At 40.6% G+C, this 21944-nt stretch overlaps 1 protein-coding gene across 2 annotated transcripts in view; it reads right to left on the reverse strand.

Annotated features, from left to right (window-relative positions):
• Nucleotides 1-15330, reverse strand: part of pcgf3 (polycomb group ring finger 3) — a 63697-nt gene extending 48367 nt beyond the window's left edge. The window contains exon 1 of one of the 2 annotated variants that reach the window (XM_078261311.1): nucleotides 15218-15330. The gene's annotated coding sequence lies outside the window, so the exon portion shown is untranslated. The remainder of the gene's footprint in view (nucleotides 1-15217) is intronic. The other variant, XM_078261313.1, reaches the window with a different exon arrangement.
• Nucleotides 15331-21944: the final 6614 nt, after the last annotated feature.

Genomic DNA, 21944 nt, shown 5'->3' on the forward strand with positions numbered 1-21944 from the left:
AGTTGTTCATTTTGTGCACCCCCCCTCGACAACATGACAACAGACTGGGACTAGGGATGTCACGATACCAAAAATCTAGTAGTCGTTACCAATACCATCAAAAGTACAAAATACTCGATACCAAAGTCGATACCACGGTGTGTATATAAAAAAAAAAAAAAACACCTCCACATTAATTCCTTTAACATTTGAGGGGGGAGGGGGCGCTCTGTTTCTGTGCTGGTGGGTGTTCTTCTTCTTAAAAAAGGAACACGCCGACTTATTGGGACTTTAGCTTATTCACCGTATCCCCCAGAGTAAGACAAGTCGATACATACCCTTCTCATCTCCGTGCGTGTTGTAACTCTGTCTGACGCAGCCACCGGTAGCTTAGCCTAGCACAGATCCTGGAGGTAATCGGTTCCAACTAGCCTACTGCTCCGAATAAGTAACAAAATAACGCCAACATGTTCCTATTTACATGTTGTGATTTGTATAGTCACAGCGTGTACAAATAACAAGGTCATATGAGACACAGCCATCTTCTAACCGTATACATACTGGGAACTATATTCTCAGAAAGGCGAAGCAGTGCTACTTCTGCTACTTGGGCGAGTGATATGCTTGCAGCGCCTGAGAAGCCCCGAGCAGAGAGTAGAAATGCTTCGCCTTTCTGAAGTTTGGTTCCTGTTGGTTGAGGTCATGGGTCGGTAGGGAACACACAAACACACACACAATTAACTGTTAATAATGTAGGCTAACTAAAAACTGACCGGAGCCCATCGCTGGACACACCGGAGGACCGAGACACAAAGTAAACACGTCTCTCTGACCGGTACCGAGGGGTTAGCGGTTAAAACTGAGCAGAGGATGTGCGGAATGTGTCGGCGTGTGTCAGAGCCTGGCTGGCCGCTCAGCGCCTTCAGACAAAGCTCAAGCCTTGAAATGGCCTTTTGAATGGGAGTGCTAGGGCACTTTTATGCTAGCCTCAAAATAGCTATTTTTAAAACACTAAGAAGGCTCGACACAACATGAAACTTTGCTCTAAGTATCACCAGGGGCTCTACACCTTAATGAAAGCATTGACAACATTGTTTGTGTACCCAGAGTTTACTAAAAAGAAAGGTTTTGAACAACTCACCGTAGCTCTTGTTGTTTCCGGCCGCAGCCACTTCACCAGTCAAAAACAAACGATTTCCGAATGCAACATAACAGGGAGGAGAGTAAAGATGGAAAGCTCCTAAAGCTTAGTTCCATATAAATGCATGGATTATTTCTTGTTTTGTCGTTATTGAAAAACACAATGACGTCGTAGTTGAAAAAGGAGCCTCATATGGAGTCCGTTCATTCACATTCGGATATCGACTCATTTTGACTGCAGAGGTGGTAGCAGCCGGAAACAACAAGACCTACGGTGAGTTGTTCAAAATCTTTATTTTTAGTAAACTCTGGGTACACAAACAATGTTGTCAATGCTTTCGTTAAGGTGTAGAGCCCCTGGTGATACTTCAAGTAAAGTTTCATGTTGTGTCGAGCCTTCTTAGTGTTTTAAAAATAGCTATTTTGAGGCTAGCATAAACTAGACATTTCTCTATGCAGGAAAAACCCTGACATGAGCCGCTTTTGAGCCGGATTTTTACAGTTCCTAGAACATAACGTTCCTAGAACCCTTTTTTTCTCGTGTTCCGACTGGACCAATTTGGGGATTATTAAGTTCCTCTGGCCGCAGTTCCTGTAACTCGTTCACCTCCTACTTCGGGGCAGGGTCTTTCCCTTTTACGCATAGTGGTGGTTAGATGGTTGTGATTATAATAACAAAAAGGTCAGTTCCTATGGCCAGTGCGAATGCAAATGGAAAAAACGGTTTTGGGGGAAGAGTAGTTAGTAGAACTGTTTAGAAGTGGACTGTTCCTATAACTATGTTCCTGTAACTACTTGGTCGGAAAGAGGCTATTGACTTCAAGATCACTGTTCTGTAGTTGAATATCTCGGAGTCAGGACGAGGAGTCGAGCTATTACAGCCCCTGACACAACAAATGAAGATTTTGTTTGTGATAATGACAGCGGTGGCATTAACCAAGACAGTATTACAGCGCTGCCTCCAACTGTGGCTTGCTGGATGCATTTTTACAGCCTCGCGAAACACACACACTTAAATTAGCCATCTGCCACAAGTTAGATTTTTACAGGGTTTTCTCTTTCTGTGACAGTGTCCCGGGGTTCAGTGCTCTTCCCCTCCTGCCACGCTCAAAATAATCTGTAGCCTAGAAAAGCATGATTAGGACAAAAAAAAAAGGATTGGCTTGTACCAAATAAAAGGCCATAACTTTGTGACTTAATGCTGAATATTATCATGAAATGTCATAGATTAAGCCATTCTACTAGCAGCAAGTTAGAGCTAGGCATTTAAGCTATGACTGCATCGTAACAGATACAATGGTAATCCAAAATATTTTTTCAGGAATTTTCAAATCGTGTTAATTTACAGTGTAAAAATGAATGCACACAATGTAAAGACTCTTCTCGCTTAATTTTATTGTGAAAATTTAAAAATTGTGATAATATTTCCCCCCTACACGCTCGCCTCTGGGTAAAGTAACATAGTTTCAATGTTGAAGGCTTAAGTTTTCCAATTACCGACCATGTGTCACTTCAGTGTCTTAACCATCTTGTCAACTTCTGTAATGAACTCAGTGCTGACAGTGTGCAGCGAGTCCTCCACCTGCCACTTATCCAGACAATGCCTTGGTGATGCACTGTATTTTAAACCTGTATATTTACCCAGGGAGGTTTTGCCGCTGAGCATGTATTTTCTTTCAACAACGCCCTGCTTAATATTCTTAGTACAACTAAAATAAACTACAACTTGCAACTTAGCAGCTCCGGCTGGGGCGACTGGGGGTTTTGTACTATGCTTGAAGTCACATGAACCGTAGCAAGTAGAGGGTTATAGTCGTCTTTCCTGCCTTGCTTTTCTCAGCCAGAGAAGGAATTCACAATAAAAGTATTATAGTAAAAAGCCTGAATCATTAACGGTTGGCCTTTTAAGCCACAGGCTTCACGTGCAGTATTTTACCGTTTTTCAAATTAAGGCCTCATTTCCCTTAAGACCTTTATTTCCTGTTGTAAAGAGGATGCTGCCCTTCACTTCCCTTGCACCATTGATTTTATTGCAGCAAGGAAGGGTCTGATGACAGACCATGGTAATAATGTGAAATTACAACTACAGGTGCTGGTCATATAATTAGAATATCATGAAAAAGTTGATTTATTTCAGTAATTCCATTCAAAAAGTGAAACTTGTATAATGTATACATTCATTCCACACAGACTGATATATTTCAAGTGTTTATTTCTTTTAATTTTGATGATTATAACTGACAATTAATGAAAACCCCAAATTCAGTATCTCAGAAAATTAGAATATTACTTAAGACCAATACAAAAAAAGGATTTTTAGAAATGTTGGGCAACTGAAAAGTATGAACATGAAAAGTATGAGCATGTACAGCACTCAATACTTAGTTGGGGCTCCTTTTGCCTGAATTACTGCAGCAATGCGGCGTGGCATGGAGTCCATCAGTCTGTGGCACTGCTCAGGTGTTATGAGAACCCAGGTTGCTCTGATAGTGGCCTTCAGCTCTTCTGCATTGTTGGGTCTGTCGTATCGCATCTTCCTTTTCACAATACCCCATAGATTTTCTATAGGGTTAAGGTCAGGCGAGTTTGCTGGCCAATTAAGAACAGGGATACCATGGTCATTAAACCAGGTACTGGTAGCTTTGGCACTGTGTGCAGGTGCCAAGTCCTGTTGGAAAATGAAATCTGCATCTCCATAAAGTTGGTCAGCAGCAGGAAGCATGAAGTGCTCTAAAACTTCCTGGTAGACTGCTGCGTTGACCCTGGACCTCAGAAAACACAGCGGACCAACACCAGCAGATGACATGACAACCCAAACCATCACTGACTGTGGAAACTTTACACTGGACTTCAAGCAACGTGGATTCTGTGCCTCTCCTCTCTTCCTCCAGACTCTGGGACCTTGATTTCCAAAGGAAATGCAACATTTACTTTCATCAGAGAACATAACTTTGGACCACTCAGCAGCAGTCCAGTCCTTTTTGTCTTTAGCCCAGGCGAGACGCTTCTGACGCTGTGTCTTGTTCAGGAGTGGCTTGACACAAGGAACGAGACAGCTGAAACCCATGTCTTGCATACGTCTGTGCGTGGTGGTTCTTAAAGCACTGACTCCAGCTGCAGTCCACTCTTTGTGACTCTCCCCCCACATTTTTGAATGGGTTTTGTTTCACAATCCTCTCCAGGGTGCGGTTATCCCTATTGCTTGTACACTTTTTTCTACCACATCTTTTCCTTCCCTTCGCCTCTCTATTAATGAACTTGGACACAGAGCTCTGTGAACTGCCAGCCTCTTTAGCAATGACCTTTTGTGTCTTGCCCGCCTTGTGCAAGGTGTCAATGGTCGTCTTTTGGACAGCTGTCAAGTCAGCGGTCTTCCCCATGATTGTGTAGCCTACAGAACAAGACTGAGAGACCATTTAAAGGCCTTTGCAGGTGTTTTGAGTTAATTAGCTGATTAGAGTGTGGCACCAGGTGTCTTCAATATTGAACCGTTTCACAATATTCTAATTTTCTGAGATACTGAATTTGGAGTTTTCATTAGTTGTCAGTTCTAATCATCAAAAGTAAAATAAATAAACACTTGAAATATATCCGTATGTGTGGAATGAATGTATACATTATACAAGTTTCACTTTTTGAATGGAATTACTGAAATAAATCAACTTTTTCATGATATTCTAATTATATGACCAGCACCTGTATACAGTAAGAATAGTATAAATGGAATAAAGTAAAGTAGGTAGCTACAACTAATGATTACTCTCACTATCAACGAATGTCCTGATTATTTACTTGATTAATCATGTTTTTCTTTAAAATTGCCAGAAAACTGAAAAATGCTGATTATAATTTTCAAAGTGGCTTCTTCAAATGACTTGTTTTGCCAGCTATAGGATTACGAAAAGCGGAAAATGTGAATTTCAGTTTCCAACACAACTGTTTCGATTTATTGACTATCAAAATAATTGACAATTAATTGGCTGTTAATCAACTAACTCACTCACTGACTGATCGTTTCATCTCTAAAGTAAATTGATTGAAAGCAATCCATTCAACTTCTTTTCAAGTCGGACTCAGTGGATCCAAATTACAGCCGATAAAGACTAACGGCTGACTAATTACATAGTAGAATGTACAAAATAACTGGAATAACTTGATGTATTACAGGAACAGGAACTCTTTATATTCTCAGACATGATGGCTTTTACTCATCAACTCATGCTTGCACACTTCTCCAATGAGACAAACTCACTTCCTGTGCACCAGAGACAAATATAGCGGGTGTTCAAACAAGTCATTGTAAAAGCTTTCATTAACTGAAAGATGCAATTGGCTAACGTTTATGAACATACAGGTCGATACTTGTCCTAATACTGTAATATTGATGTTTAATTACATATTGACATGTATCATAGAGAGTCTGATATTTATCACCCATGTCTAAAAACTGGCACTAACTGTCACCTCTAGCTTACAAGTTAAGTCTGTCCCCTGCAAGACCCTTCAAGTTACGCTACCCTGCTTCAAGTTACGCACCTCTCTTGCAGACCAGACAGACCCTTCTCCTAGCTTACACCTGTCACTGATGCAAAACACACACACGTTTAAGAGAAAAGTCGTCAGGTCAAAGTAGTCCTCTTCTGAAGCTCTTGGCCTACTGACCTCCATGATAATGACACCAGAGACCCTGAGGGCCAGGGAGAGTTTGGGGGAGGAGGAAGGTGGTCCGGGACACCACCACCCTATACAGTGAGATCAGCTCTGCCCAGGAGGGGCCATTGGAAGTCACATTACTTTAAATGAGGGAGGGAGAGTAGGGCGTAGGGAAACCCATTTGATTTCACCATTGATTAATCTGCTAATCATGTTTTTGGTGAACCAATAAAATAGCTTCTTTTGTCCCAACTAAAACAACAACAACAAAAAAAACACCGATTTCAGTCCTGGTCTGTGTCATCTTTGTGTGGGCAGTGTGTTTAGATGAACGATGTGTGGCGACAGGGCACAGAGATTGGAGCAACGCGGCTCAGTGGACCTCCGTGACACGGTTCGAATCCTCCGATGGATCTCGGCAGAACGGCTCGGCGGAGGGAAGCCGCACACTGTTCATCTAAACACACACTGCCCACCAGTGTTGCCAACTCTTTTCCAATGAAAGTAGCTGGCACTAGCTCCAAAAAGTCGCTAAAAATAGCTAGATGACAGCATGCGCTCATTTGCATATCTGTGATGTCACTACGCAATCATTTGCATAAAGCTTAGTGGTTGTGTCAGCAAGGTAGATAGAAAGAAATAGAAATCTGTAGCAAAATAATCACAAACTCACTACAGGAGTTTACAGTATATTGAATAGTAGCCCATTTCGAAAGAAAGATCGAAAAACAATTCTCAAAGAAAGCAGAGAAAAGGAGCAAATGTTTGTTATTCTTTCCTTGATAAATGACTTGAATGATGATTTAATTGTCAGCTCTTTCTCTGATTGATCAAGTAATCTATTAGTCAACTTTCAACACCCACCCCTTCCTCTGAGTAACTGCTTTAAGAGCATAAATCCGTATCTGTTGTTAGAGGATGTACATTGTGTATAAACGTTAACAGATACAGCCTTTTCAACAGCTAGCTGTCAACTAATCTGTTATATATTTTTTTAACTGAACAAATGCCATTTCCATTTCTCAGAGTAAACATATTCAAATGCACCATTCAATCTGCGGCGGAGAAGAGACTTGCTGCAACACGGAGGATGCAATGAGCCATTACGTGGGTTTGTTGGTTAACAGGCTGACAGCCGTGTAGCGCTGTCTCGCTTTTCCAGTTTTGACCACAAACCGGGGGCTCCAGGCCGCAGGCAAAGACAGGGTGAGTCGCTCACGGACCCAGAGATGACAGTTATTACCCATTTACTGTACAAGCTGGTCTCAAGTACAAGGCAAGCAAGTCATTAATTCCTCATTTGGCCCACCGGCGTTCATTTACAAAGGCTTTCTGGGCTTGTTAAACCGTCAGAGATGCTAAATAGTGCTGTCACTTGTGTGTCGCTCTGTAACAGACTTTCCGGGGAAGTAAGTGCAAACACAGACCTTCGCTGACCCTTGACCAGGGTTTTTCAAACAGCTGACAGACCACTAAATGAAAGCTGACCTGCTTTATTGTCCGTTTGGTCCTTTTCAAGAGGGCCTCAGTCCAGAATACTGCCAGGTGAAATTGTGTGATTGTTGCCATGCACAATGGTGTTAGTGTGCTGATGAACTAACAACCTCCTAAACCTCCTAACAAATCTTCAATCTTAAATTCTGTTTAATAAATCATATACCTCTTACTCAAGTCTTATTTCATGCCAGTAAGAAGAAGCCAAGCACTCTCTTGTCCACAACACCAATCATTTGTTAAGTTTCCTGTGAATTATTCAACTGAAAACTGAGTGGGCAGCGGGACTCTAGTAATTACTGTTAACAAAAAAGAAAAGAAAAAGCACTCAGCAATCAGATTCAAGTTTTGTTTTTTTATTTATTAAACTTGTGTAATATTTAGGGCCCGAGCGCCGACAGCGGCGAAGGCCCTATTGAAACTGAAGGAATTATTATTATTACACCAAATGAATTGGCTTTTTGAGGGGCTTAACATATTCAAAAACTCACCAAAATTGGCGGTCGCATCAAGCCTGGTGAAAATGTACGTATTTTAAGGGTTTCAGGAATAGGCGCACAAAAATGGCTCGCTAGCGACCCCTACAAAGTTAAAAAAAATTGAGCCCCTGCAGTGCATTTAACGTAGACTCACGGAAGTTGGTACACATATGTAACATGTCTAGATGTACAAAAAAACGTCATTGGAACCATACCCTAAACCCAACAGGAAGTCCGCCATTTTGATTTCAAAGTTCAAAATTATTACGATTTTGGCCATTTCCACGTCGTACTTTAACAAACTCCTCCTAGAGATTTCATCCGATCAACTTCAAATTCGGTCTGTGCCATCTTAAGACATTAAAGATGAAAAGTTATTAAAAGAAAAACTTTTCATCATAGGGCGTGGCTGTGGCGGGGCGGCCATTTTGCGTTTCGCCATCAAAACAGGAAGTGGGTGTAACTTGAGTGTACATTGTCCAATTGGCTCGAAACTTTTCATGATTCCTAAGAGTCCAACCCTGAGGACAAATAAAGGCCAATATTTACTTAAAGTCATAGCGTCCCCTAGTGGCAACAGGAAGTAGGCCTAAAAGTCAAGGTGCTATACTTTAACGAACTCCTCCTAGAGATTTCATCCGGCGGACTTCAAATTTGGTCTGTACCATCTCAACACCTTAAAGATGAAAAGTTATTAAAAGAAAAACTTTTCGTCAAAACGGTGTGGGCATGGCGGCTATTTTGAGTGTTTAGCGATGAACAAAGAAATTGTTGTAACTTGAGTGTACGTTGTCGTATCTGCCCGAGATTTCTCACGATTGACAAGGGTCCAGGTCTGAGGACATCTACAGGCCAATATTTACTTTTGGTCATAGCGCAACAGGAAATGCGCCATATGACAAACATCATCCGATTTACATGAAACTTATGTGTGGTCGACATGTCATACTGAGCCGCCTCATATACTTTAACCACGCCCACGTACTCTGGCCACGCCCCCTTTCATAACATTTGAACCGTTTAAGGTAGAGTCTTGTGTGAGGTGTCATTGAACTCAGCAGAGATCCTTCTTCGTTGGTGATGGTTTGGCCCGCCACCTATGTTTAAGCCACGCCCCTTTCATAAGTGCTGACCCATCTAAGGTAGAGTCTTGTGTGAGGTATCATTGAACTCAGAAGAGTTCCTTTTTAATTGGTGAGTGTGTGACCCGCCCCCTATAATGTAGCCACGCCCCTTTTCACAGCTAATGAACTGTATGACGTAGAGTCTTGTGTGAGGGATCGTTGAACTCAGCAGGGAGTTCCCTTTTCATTGGTGACGATTTGCTGTCTGAGTGCCGCGCAAATGCACAGTCGCAAGGAGCAGCGTCCGCCATTAACCCCGACACGCGCAGAGGCGCGAGGGCCCGTCCATCGCTGCTTGCAACTTTAATAAGTAATTGTTTTTATTCCTGCAGGCATAAAGATAAGTTTCATGCTTTACATGCTTAGCGGTTAGATCACAAATTTGCCAGCACTGAGAGCTGGTGCCGAACAAGCTATGGGAGAAATAGTGGCTAGATAAAAGAAAACTGACCTATAAGAAGTAGAATAAATATGACATTATATATATATATATTATATAAAAAATATGAAACCTAATGTTGTAAAGGTGATTAATGCATTCAGCAACGTCCTACTTCATTTTGGCTTTGGCTCTACCAACTCAGGGATTCCCCCAGAAAAGTTGATTAACCCGGTGACAAGTGTCTTTTTTTTCCACAAATCATAGACTGATGGCAGCATTAATGTAGTGCCCAATAGTTTCTTTAATAACAGCATCAAGGACAGAGTTGCGAAATTGAGAAATTATGAAAAGCTATAAGACAGATTCCATACATTAAGAGATTAAGGAGATTTTCAAATTCTGATATACGATATTGGAGGGAATGATCGTTTTTGTATCATTATTCTCATTTTCATTGAAAATTATTAACATTGAAAGAAATTAAAATGATTCTAGTGTGATTTTTGCAAAAAGATCTGTACCAAATAAAGATTTTTTTTCTTTAGTCTGTAGGATAGGATGTGTAGGCCGGGAAATGTCTGCAGCACCGCAGTACTTCATTCAGAAATGTGTCGAACCATATTTTGCCCTTAACAAATATTGCGCCCCCCTGCGACTTGGATATTGCACTAGTCCATATGCGATTTTGATACAATTGCAATTAATTGTGCAGCCCTAGTCAAGACCAGTACAGAAAACTCAACCTGTGTAACCTGTACTGTTGAGCTTGACGAGTCACAATTTTGAATATCACATATACAATATAGCAGCCAGGGGGAAGGTTACATCACCTAAAAAGCCCAAAGAGAAACCCTTCCACAGCAGCTTTCACCATCCATATGCTCAGTGCTGTGTTCATTAAACTGCCTGAGTTTACAAGTGAGTCTGAAAGTCGCCCAGCTCCTGTTTTTTATCACATCACCGCCACACTACATAACAAACAAGTTTAGAAATGTACCACAGACCACTGAGAGTGACTTTTACATTTAAGAACAACCTGGTTCTCCCCCGGATAAGTCTCAGGAGTAAAACAGACAGAACGCCAAACTTTAAAACCTAAAAAGTAGCCTTCTGTTTTCTCCACCTTAATCTGTCTAAGCGTCTGTCAGCTGGTGTTTTAATGTCAGCATAAAAGCAAGTCAAACCATTTAAATTCACACAACCTGTTGACGACTGGCTACTCAAGATGTTGACATAAAACAGATACGATCGGTGAAACCACAAGCAAGGCCGTGAATCTTATCTGGAGAGTCACAGCCAGCGTGGCTCCGTCTCACCCAAGGATCTTAATCTGCACGGATTTAATGTGTATTATTCTGTCCTTGTGTGTCTTAATGCGCCTTCTTAAAATTATATTTGCTCTGGCTACACAGGACAATTTTTCATCACACAAAGTCTAATTTTAACATTTTTTACGACCATTTTTGTCAGTGTGGGATTTCTATGTCCTCTAGTCTGAACAGTAACTCAGGAAAATGCATCATCACTATTGGATTCAGAGGGTTTTCTTAACCTATGGTCTTAATACTGCTACAGATAGTATCCCTTGGCTGATATAGTCTTCTCGTTACTGCTTGCTCCAGTTAAGAGGGACATCTAAATACAGGAGACAAGAGAAGAGAATGAAAAGATGTCCCATTCTCTAAATTCTGCTTCTTGGCCTGGTAATAACACGTTGATACGCTCACAAATGAACAGCTCTAAGTATAGCTGTGAGCACACCCAAGATGCATTTAGGACGCAATGAGATCCGATTGCTCAGACCACATCCGAAAGGTGGTTTGGGTAGCATATGGCCACAATACAGGTAGCTCTGCCTATTTAGGCCGTTTTTGTATTTTTAAATATTAGTATTTTTAAAAGAATTTCTCGTGTCACAGAAACCACTCAGAGTGAATCTTGTGTTTTTGGTTATCATCGCACTGTCGGCCATGAGATTGGTGTTTTTGTTACGGTGCTCTGCACAGCTTAGAAACTTGGTGATGTTGTGGCTTCTTGCATGGCTGGTTAGAAAACTACTGTATCTTGCGAGCTAACCGCTAACACGCTAGCCAGTCAGTCACAACAGCACTCCAAGCCGATTTTTTTCCCTTCCGTTTACTATGCCCTTTATTCCCACTGGCATTTTGTCCTCGGGATTGTACATCCTTTCAATAAAGGGTTATTAAAAAAGTGGAGGAAAGCGCTCTGAAATAGCATGCTCGTCAACTGGCAGCTGGTTAGTCATTCTGGATGCTCCGGGTATCCATTCCCTCAAAATGCAAAGGACAGCACTATGAACTAGATGTTTGCTACTTGTCAAATGCTCAGATTTGCATGTCAAAGTCTAACTTGATGTAAAAGATTCATATAAATTTGAGAAGTCAATTTCAATCTCTCAATTCTAAATTAGTTGATTTTGCTGATTTAAGTGGTGGTGTGACCGGACCTTTAGGCCATCTTCAGACCGACAACCTATAGCCTAAACGCATTACCTTCAATTAAAATCAATGGGAAAACCTGCATTTCCGCCGCACGGCCAACGCAGGCAGTGTGAACATGGGCTTAAAGCCGTTACATGCTTCTTGCGTTCAGCACGGTCGGAGCGCTGCGGAAGGCGCGCACGCTCACCGCAAACCGTCTGGTTTTTCATACCGATTGCGGTCAGAGCAGCTCAAACAACGGACTTCTTCTCTCCTGTAGCCAATCATTCCCTCGTCGTTACGAAATATTGGAAGAGCGTGGCTCGGCGATCAGACCCTCCGGGCACAGTCGCCCAGGCCGCGTTTGCGTCATGTCGGCGTCCACACAGATATTTCTGTTTGGTCGTATCGAGTGTACATAATCAACTTTCCTCATCAATTAATCCAACAGAATATAAATGACACTGAACGGTCTGGTCTAAATGCCACTTTGACTTCACAATGTTGCTGAATACTGAAACTGTAATCCAATTGACTTTTTCCACAGAATGAATTTCTCAGTTCTTATCAAATGTTTTAAGAAACTGTGTTGAGGAGAAAGTGAGACTGAGGATTTCAAACAGCTTCTCCAAACTGCTGCTTCATTTGCAAGTGAGGGATTCTAGGAAGCTGCCTGAGATAATTTCCTGTCACAAGAAAAAGACAAATGCACCTTCTGGAGTTTGGGCTAAAATAACTCCTTTTTCATTATCAAGCAGTCCTCATCCTAAAGAGGCCATATCCTGCTCGTCTGTCCTGTAGCACCGAGTCTCTGAGTGCGCAGTGGGACCATAACATTGTTTAAACGGAGCGTGGATTGTTGGGTCAAAATAAATGTCCTTTTGCTTAATTCGTTGTCATTATGCATTAGAAATCCTGCCATAGCATTTAAAAAAAAAAAAAAACAACATTAGATGCTATTCAATTTCAGGTCAACGGTCAGCTGACCAGAGAAACTGCAGGTCATATGGGGTTTCCCTGCAAAGTAAGCAGAAACCTGACATGCTTGGCCGGTGTGCACTGTCTTATGTAACAGCCATATCATATGGTATCTCTTGAGCATGAGCCAAGTAACATTCAGCTGGCCAGAACCCATCATTCAGGTCAGTGAGGTCCTTCAGTGGGCTTTGAAAGGAGCCCAGCAAGATGAGGTTTACAAAAGGTGACGTGGTGTGGTGTTGTGTAAAAATGCAACGGTTTAACTTCACCGGCTTACATTAGAAAGGGTGGCTGTGGCAGAGAAGAGCATCCTTTCACTTCTGATTGATGCTATACATAGATTAAGATTCTGGAATCAAGCTGGTATACTTTTCCAAAATGAAGGAAATCAAATCAAAAGATTGAGTGAAAAAAAAAACCCGTCCAGGAGAGGCTGGACTTACTGTAGATCGCTTTCCTCTCCGACGGTATAAAGCATCAGAGAGCGGCTCGGCTGTTAAAAACACAAGGATGCCGGGTGCAGTTTAGATGCAGCATGTTACAGAATTTCAAGGCTACTGAAGCCAGCAAATGCAGAGAAAACACTTCACAAATGTAATAATTACCCGGTAAAAATGTGAGTCAAGCACTTTAAACAACCACCCTGTTAGTCAGGTTCTGGAGGTTCGTATTTTTACCGTATACCTTCCACTCCCATTTGAAGCTGCCAACATGCACAATGAAGCCTGGGGCAACTTTAATGTCAATATACAGACACTGCCCGAGCTTTAAGTCAACACTGAGATATTTAATACTTAGGTTTCCCTGCACCAAAGCTCTGCTCAGCATGAAAGTCTGTGGTTTACAGTGCACGCAAGCATCAATTTGATGATCTGCAGATCAAAAGGTATCTAGGCGTCTATGCTAAGATTTTAGACATCAGGGTTACATGTCAGAGTTGTTTCAACAGCATTTCAGTGACTATATTTAAAAGGTGAATAAAGTCTTAACTGCACACTGAAATGAACACCACAAATGTCTTATCAAGTCATTTCTGTCCTACAAACCTTGCTTTCTTTAACTAAGTGAAAAAAAAGGTGCTGAAAGGCTATTTCAACCTGGATTTTCAAGAAATGAGTTACTGTATTTTATAAAGAAAGAAAAATGTGTCATGTTTAAAGAGAATTAAGATCCCCAACATCCCTATCAAAAGGTCCAAGCGTGTTATTAAAAATAAAAATATTCCGCTTTGAAAACTAATTTGTGTCTTGACAGTTTTCACACAAGACAGCTGAATTAACTCGTTAAAAATTCATAAAATTACACTTAATCCTTTCTCCTCATTGAAAAATCCAGAATCTATGAATATGCAAATCCTTTTCATTTCAAAAGTTGAACTACTGGACACAAGATGTCTCCTACCTAATTAAAAAGCCCATTTTCGTGTGTGTGTGTGTGTGTGTGTGTGTGTGTGTGTGTGTGTGTGCGTGCGTGTGCGTGCGTACTGGAGGCCATATACATCACACTGCAATGTGTGGAAGTCACGAAATCCTGCTCCTACGTTCAAAGTCAATCTAATGTGAGCTGAGATAAAGTTTCCTTCTCCCGCAGATTAATGTGAAAACAGCAATCTGGTGTCAAAGTGAAGGGGGACATTAATGACTCAATTACAGACATAAATGACTTGATAAGTCACGGATGTTTACAGTGGCTGAGACGGTGCTTATAGACAGACAACCACATTTAGCACGTAGACACCTACATCGTTTGACCTGCTAATTACCCCCCAACCATGCTTCCTGTGTTGCAGAGAGAAGAAAAAAAGTTGAGGAAACCCCAGAATCTAAAGCCTGCTCCTGTCCTGTGTCACTCTCTGAGTGAAGGTAAGATATTTTAGCTGCATCTCGCCCCAAAAAACTGCACAGACTTGTTGGCTGCTCTCTTGCATGCCTTTCCCCCCCACAATGTCACACAGGGCTCCTCGCTGCAGCAGCAGTCTGGCGAGGGGCGACATCCACCCTGAAGAAGAAAAAATGCACCAACTTTCTGTCTTGATTTAATCTAAACCTCATGTAGATCCTCCACACACACACACACACAAACACACACGCACATACTGAACTTTGGACGGCAGAAGGAAGAGGTTAGCCTAATGGTGGACCATGCTATATTTTTTCAAGAACATTCCGGCTGAATGGGAAAGAAGAATTGGTGTTTGGCTGAGAGGAACAACAGCATTTAAACATGACGAGACAGGCAGTGAGGCGGCTGCCAGAGCTTCTTCTCCGGGCCGGCTAACAGTGTGCATCCAGGCTAGCGTTAAAGCCGCCTTTACAATGCACGTTTCCCCTTAAAAACCCCATCCCCGGTGTGCAACTGCAGGGCCCGGCGCCGCCATACACCACCACATAGACACATACAACAACACGTATAGCATGCCCCGTAGCACCAAGCGGAAAGAGACATGCGAAAAATGAGGAGGAGGGGGCACAAACCGGGACCGTAATCCGGCGATAGACCCACGGGTGACGGAACATGAAGAGAACAAGTCTAGTTAGACGAACTAACCTGTTTGGGAGCAGCACGGTCCGCTGGATATTGGGTTGAATCCGAGTTAAATCCACTATCAGTACAACAAAGAGGCGAAAATGACCGAGCGGCCGCGGAACAGGCCGAAACAGCACTCCTGGAGCAGTGAGGCGCATGCGCAGAGCACAGCCGGAGGTGGAGGGGGAAGAGGGGGGTGCATGAGTGCAACTAATTCTTAAAATTGATCCGCTGAGTGTGTCATTCATTATTAATTTTAAGGAAATAGCCTGACTCGATGGTTGTTTTCATTGTGTGTGGGACATAAAGTCAACACAAATAAAATATAGCCTGCAATAAACCTGTTAGTCACTCTGTCTACACAAATAGGCCTACAACATAAAAACCATAAGTAAAGTACAGATTTTATTGGAATTCCACAGAAAAAAATATATATATTAAGAGATAATATTGTGACTTTATTATAATACAACACAGATGAGATTCTGCAGTGAACAATCCAAAAGAAAAGTTAGTAAAACATGATAAGAGAATGAGCATTTTGTTTAAAATCCATTTCCACAGTCAAGAATATTCTCAATTTATAAAGCCAACACGGAGTCTTTAAAGTGCTCAGAAAAATGGAAATATGAACACTTACAACTGTTTCATGAGCAAACCTCATCTGCTGAGGAAGATTTGAATTTAAAGAAGTCAGAACTTAATTCATCCATGTGTCAAAGATGACACAATAAAAAGGAATAAGAACCAAACAGTGAAATACAATGTAAAAAGTGTATCTGTAGGAAAGTGCAAATAAATCCATGTGCAACACATGAATCAGAAAAGCTTTATTGCAAAGTACGTTTTTTTACACATACAAGGAATTTGTTTTGGTGTTGTAGGTGCATGTCACACATTCTCTAAAATAAGAGGTTAAACAGAACAAAACAATATATATATATATACAGTATGAAAGTGCAAGGGTACCAGTACTGGTGGACCTAGTTTGAGAAAAAACAGGTCTAGGGTGCCCTTACAAAAAAATTTGATGAAGTTCCCTCTAGAGTGCACTTCTAGTGGAAGAAATGTGATGCAGTGCCATATAGGCTGCCCTATTTAAAAAAAAACAACGATTCTGCATGCTGGCACCCCACTGCATGTTATTGGCCCCCTCCTTTTTATTTGTTTCACCCCAGCCAGAGACCACCGATGAGTACCAGTTATATAAATTGTAAGCAATTTAAAAAAACAAAACAAAAACACAGGTGCATATATGTGACAAAAATGCTGGTGGCACATCAGGGGATCAGTGCGGTTAATACAGGGAATAGGGATCGGACCCAAATGCAGATCAAGGCGACAAATCATTGAACTGCACCTGCTATTTCAAATGTGGAGTCGTATAAAGGCTTACAGGCAGGCAGGTGAAGGTGCAGATGAGGGAAGTGGGAACAGGTGTGGGGCAAATGGTAATGGAATAAGGGATGTGAGAGACAACATTAACTTTAGAAAATCAACATTAAAAGTTGAAGAAGGCTGTATTAGATGTCATTGACATGGTCAGATATTGCTGTTACAATGTCCCTCAACTGTAGATAATGTTCTTTAAACTCATTATTAGGTACAACAGATAATTCTTCACAGCAGTGGTTTTTATTCTGTATTAGTGTCAGCCTACTGTGCTGATACGTTGCAAGATAAGATAGAACTTTATTTATCCCGAGGGAAATTGTTGTGCAGCAGTTGCAGTACAATGTAGGAAAGAGCAAAAAGCATGAGCAGTGGAATTAACATCAATTTACATCAATTGCTATCAGCTTAACATCAATTGCTATAATCTAACTCGATATGAAGTAGGAAACATTACCTTGTGGAAAGTTGATTTTAAAATCATACAACTTTAAACTTCTCCTAAAAACTAACCTTTCATGCTTTCAAAAGCTTTCTACACTCAATGGAGGAAGATGTCAATACAGTTGATGCAAAAATAATGGCTCCCACCAAGTTTATTACCAGAAATGCTATAATTGTCTAATAAATTAAACTGGTTTGAATATAAGCCTTGTGATGGTTTAGTCTAGGTATTAAATAGAAAATTGCTATGGTGGGGTTAAGATTGGGGATGGTTGGGGTTAGGTAAAGATCTGGTGTGGTTATAGTTAGGGTAAGAGTGTGGGTGGGACTGTGGTGGAATTATTGTCATGAAATATGGCATGCTGCACGCTCCTAACTGGAAATTATTGTGCTGAAACAAAAAGTAGCTGCAGTTGCCAGAATTTCTGTTTTCAGCACAACCACAAGCCAACATCTGCTGACCATCACGCAGCCTCACGCTGTAGCCATGTTTTTGTTCTTCTTCACTAGATGTAGCTCTTCACTATAATACAGCATCTTTTTATTCTTTGTGCAGGATGTACAGTAACTCAATTTAAACCTTCCGCGGCTGTGGATGGATTAATTTAATCAAGTCTGAGTCAATTCCAAGAGCTGGTGAATCAGCCAATAAAAGGCCTCCAAAGGGGGGCGTGTCATAGCTGCAACCATGGCTGCAACACATTAGAGATCACAGCTTAATGTAAGACTTCCTCTCAGTCAGTGTATCATGTATTATGCTTCAATATACTGAAGCATTTAAGATATTTCCCTCTGGTAACAATATCAGATAACCTGTTTGGGAAATTGTTTATAAAAATCTTAAAGGAGCATTTATTATGTATTACTTTTGCGTAATAACGAGTCCCTTACCCTATAACTTGAGTGTGAAATATAAAATATATGATTAACAGCATGTGTTAACTGCTTTTTCCAAACAGAACTCAGGTGTCAACCTATGCATTTGAAAAAGCTCGCTGTCTAGCGCATGCAGAAAGTATTCTGACTAGGCCTGCACGATAAATCATTATGAAATCGCAATCTCGATTCACCCGTTTGCGATTTAATTTTTAAATGACTTTGATTTTCTTTTTTTCTCCTTCAATTAATTTATTGAAAGCATTTGACATTGACATGTTTTAATTATGTTAAGACATGTTCAAGGAGTTCAGATAGAGCCTGTATTAGGGCCATATTTAGTTCACTGTGTTATATGTCACTATTTTTGGTAGCCTACTGTACTTAAATGGCCAGTATGTACTTTATTTTCTTTATTCATTGAAGCCTCTATGTTTACAGGCTTGTGGTGATGCGCAATGTGCTATAGGTGGCAAAACAAATCTATGTTTGGTACTGCCAATTTGTTTTGTTTTGTCATGGTTCATGTGTGCAATAAACATTACACTTCGTGAGAAAAAAATTGTGGCAGAGAATCGTGATATCAATTCTAAGATAAAAAATTGTGATTCATATTTTTCCCCGAATCGTGCAGGCCTAATGCAGACCCCTTCACTTTTCCCCACATTTTGTTAGGTGGCTGCATTATACTAAAATGACATTTTCCAGATACTGCTGGACAGACTGGAAAAATGGGTCGGACTCACTTGTACCCTTAACTGGTTTAAATCCTGTCGGCAGGATAGAGACTGTTTTGTGTCAGTAGGTTCATGCAAATCTAAACAAACAGCAATGACAGGAGTTCCACAGGGCTCCATTCTTGGTCCAGCCAAAGAATTTCTAATAAGGGAAGAAGTTCCACTCTCTCGATACTTCCGGCTTCTGAACTGGTTGCAGTTCCACTCCATATAGGGGACGCTCACAGGCCAGTGCAGAATAAATGGGACTCTATGGAGCTATACCCCTCAAAATCCATTTTTCTCAGGATACAATTTTTTGTCTAGTAATTTGAATGTTGCATTCGAAAGGAGAGGCAAAGAAAATACACACTGCTGGGTGTTAGATTTTTTTAAAGTGGCTTTTTTGTTCTAAAAAGACTTTTAAAATGTCAATGACGTCATACACATCGTACGGTCAGAGATACTGCTTTACGGCAAGCTCTGAGTCGCTTCTTTTGTTCTCTCGAGGCATCGACAACACAGCTGACAGGTTAGGCTCTCCCTGTTAATACACGTGCTAGAAAGAGGTTTGCTAATGTTTTAAAGACCACGCCGAAATATTCACTCTGACATTCTGGTTCTGCTTCGGATGCCATCAAGCGGGAGCTGTGGTCGTAATCAGTCCTTCACTGACCAATCAGCAATCATTAGCAGAATACTAGCATGTTAGGGGCAACAACGACTCAACCTGTAAGAAATCAAAAGGACATAAGTACTCGTTCATTCAACTTTCGACCTATAATCCATGTTGAACTTGCAAAAACTACAATCAAATCTGAGATTTCTCAACGACAATCAGGCAAAAGAGACACATTTAGCCGTCTAGCTCCATAGAGTCCCATTCATTTTGCACTGGACTGCGATCACCCCCAGTGGAACTCTGGTGGAACTGCAACCAAATCCGGTACAATAGGGCTGAATAGGGAGTGGAAAGGCTTTCTGTAGACGGGCTTTGGTCCAGCTCTCTTCAACATCTATAGGCAACGCAAGGCAGCTTTATTTGTAGCACATTTCAGCAACAGGGCAATTCAAAGTGCTTTACATCAAACATTAAAGAGCAGTTAGTAATCATACATACATACAAGAATAAAAGTTACTGTGCAGTATAAGAAATTAACAATTATTTAAAGAAAGGCAACATCAAAAAGAAAGGCCCATGAGTGGCCAAGCTACACTTGAACCCAATCGAACATCTCTGGAGAGACCTGAAAATATCTGTCAGTTAAAGGCTCTTAATACTTATGACAATGTGATAGTTCAGTTGTTTCTCTCTAATAAAATTGAAGAATTCTAAAATCCTGTTTACACTTTCTCGTGATGGGGTATTGATGAAGGGTTGTGTGTATCAACATGCATTTATGTTGTTGGAAAGTGTGCAGCCTTTGCTTCTGTTGCAACCCAGTATCATGCCTAAGCATGTAATACACCCGCTGGTGCATTGGGTTTGGCGTGTCAGTGTCACGTTTGATCAGTCCTTACTGTTTGGGAGACCTGTGGAGCGCTCTTAAATTATCTGAGAGTTGATACCAATGCTTTTTTTTTTTTTTATTCTTCATATATGTTTACATATGTCTATTTTTTTGTCATTTGGATTTTCTATACAGTAATTTTATTATGTTAATTATTCCGTAGACAGAAAATCTATTGCATATCTGTCCCATAGACTGTATAAAACTATTTTTACAGTCTATGGTCTGTCCGTTCAAGGAGAGGGAACAGTTGCTCTTCCTGATGTTTCTTCCATGTTTTTTACCCCTTAAAGACTTTTTTGTTTGTCGGAGTTTTTCCTTATCCAAATCGAGGATCTAAAGACAGAGGGTTGCAATTGCAAGGGAACTTTCCTGAGAAGCAAAACAAAACACAAAAGAGTGTCAGAAACTCCGAAAGGTTACCCTTTGGGAGTTTCTGTCACTCTTTTGTGTGTTGTGGGAGGAGTGTGTTGTCATGCTCTCACTCAAAGAAGTTGAAGTGAAGATCTCTCACTCTGTTCCTGTTTTCATTTACAAGAAAGAAAATTCCCCAGTAGGAGGACAACAAACAAGGACTCCTACTCCTAATGAAGTGCAAAAACACAAATATATTTAAGGCTCATCAGATGAAGTTTGTTTATATAGCCTAAAATAGTTATAGACATTACTAACCACTCAGATTATCAAAACCACATAGCAGACTGAATACATATCCAGAGTTAAGATAATAAATGGGAGAGCATATACACAAATGTATAGGCTCTAAAACATTAGAGTTCAGTATAGCAGGTGTCATTTGTCAAAATAAGAGTGCATGATTGTAACTGGCAGTGATTTATGATCCCTGAGCCCACACTACTCACTTTTGGGATAATTATTTAATACTTGTTTTTAATGTATCTTATTTCATTACATCTCAGTTTGATATTAAAACCATGGATGTATTAAACACATAAAGCAACAACAGGGAATCACCTTTGACCTCTCTAGGCCTATAGGTCAGTGTTGATGGCCTAAAGTACATATTGAGATACTTATACTTTACTTTAGTCTTTCCATTTTCTGCTACTTTGTACTTCTACACCACTACATTTGCAGAAATGTTGTACTTTTTGCCTCACTATACATTTATTTAATAAGTTTAGTTACTAGTTACTTTGCAGATTAAATTAATAATAGGCTACAAAATGATCAGCAAATAAAGTATGACTCTAGATGTAGATGAAACTGGGTAGCCATAGGCCTATATAAAATAATTAAAATTAGCTCACCTTTCCGACCAACACTAAAGTGATAAACACATGAATGCATCAATAACCCAAAAATATGATAAATATGATTCTAAAAATGGACACTTCTGCACAATGAATATAGCCTACTTTTGCTCTTGGTACGTTAAGTATATTTTAATGCAAATATGTTTGTACTTTGTCAACCTCAATCACAAGATTGGCGGTTTGCTCCCAGGCTCTTCCAGCCACATGACAGTAGATCGATCTATCTATCTATCTATCTATCTATCTATCTATCTATCTAAGTCCTGTATCCGTACTCTCTCAAACCAATGACCTATAGTCTGTCTTTATTGTGTCATCCTTGATATTCTGTAAGTGTATGTGAGATATGACCTATAGTCTGTCTTTATTGTGTCATCCTTGATATTTTGTAGTTGTATGTGAGATAAAATGTCCCTGAAATCAAAAATAGGGGGCTCGTCTTTTACAGTTGTAGACAACTATAAACGTGTATGTACCGGGCCATTGTTTTAACAACAGAGTGGTTAATTATCTTGTTCATAGAAAATCTTTG

This window comes from Sander vitreus, chromosome 10 (genome assembly GCF_031162955.1).
Source record: "Sander vitreus isolate 19-12246 chromosome 10, sanVit1, whole genome shotgun sequence".
Taxonomy (NCBI): domain Eukaryota; kingdom Metazoa; phylum Chordata; class Actinopteri; order Perciformes; family Percidae; genus Sander; species Sander vitreus.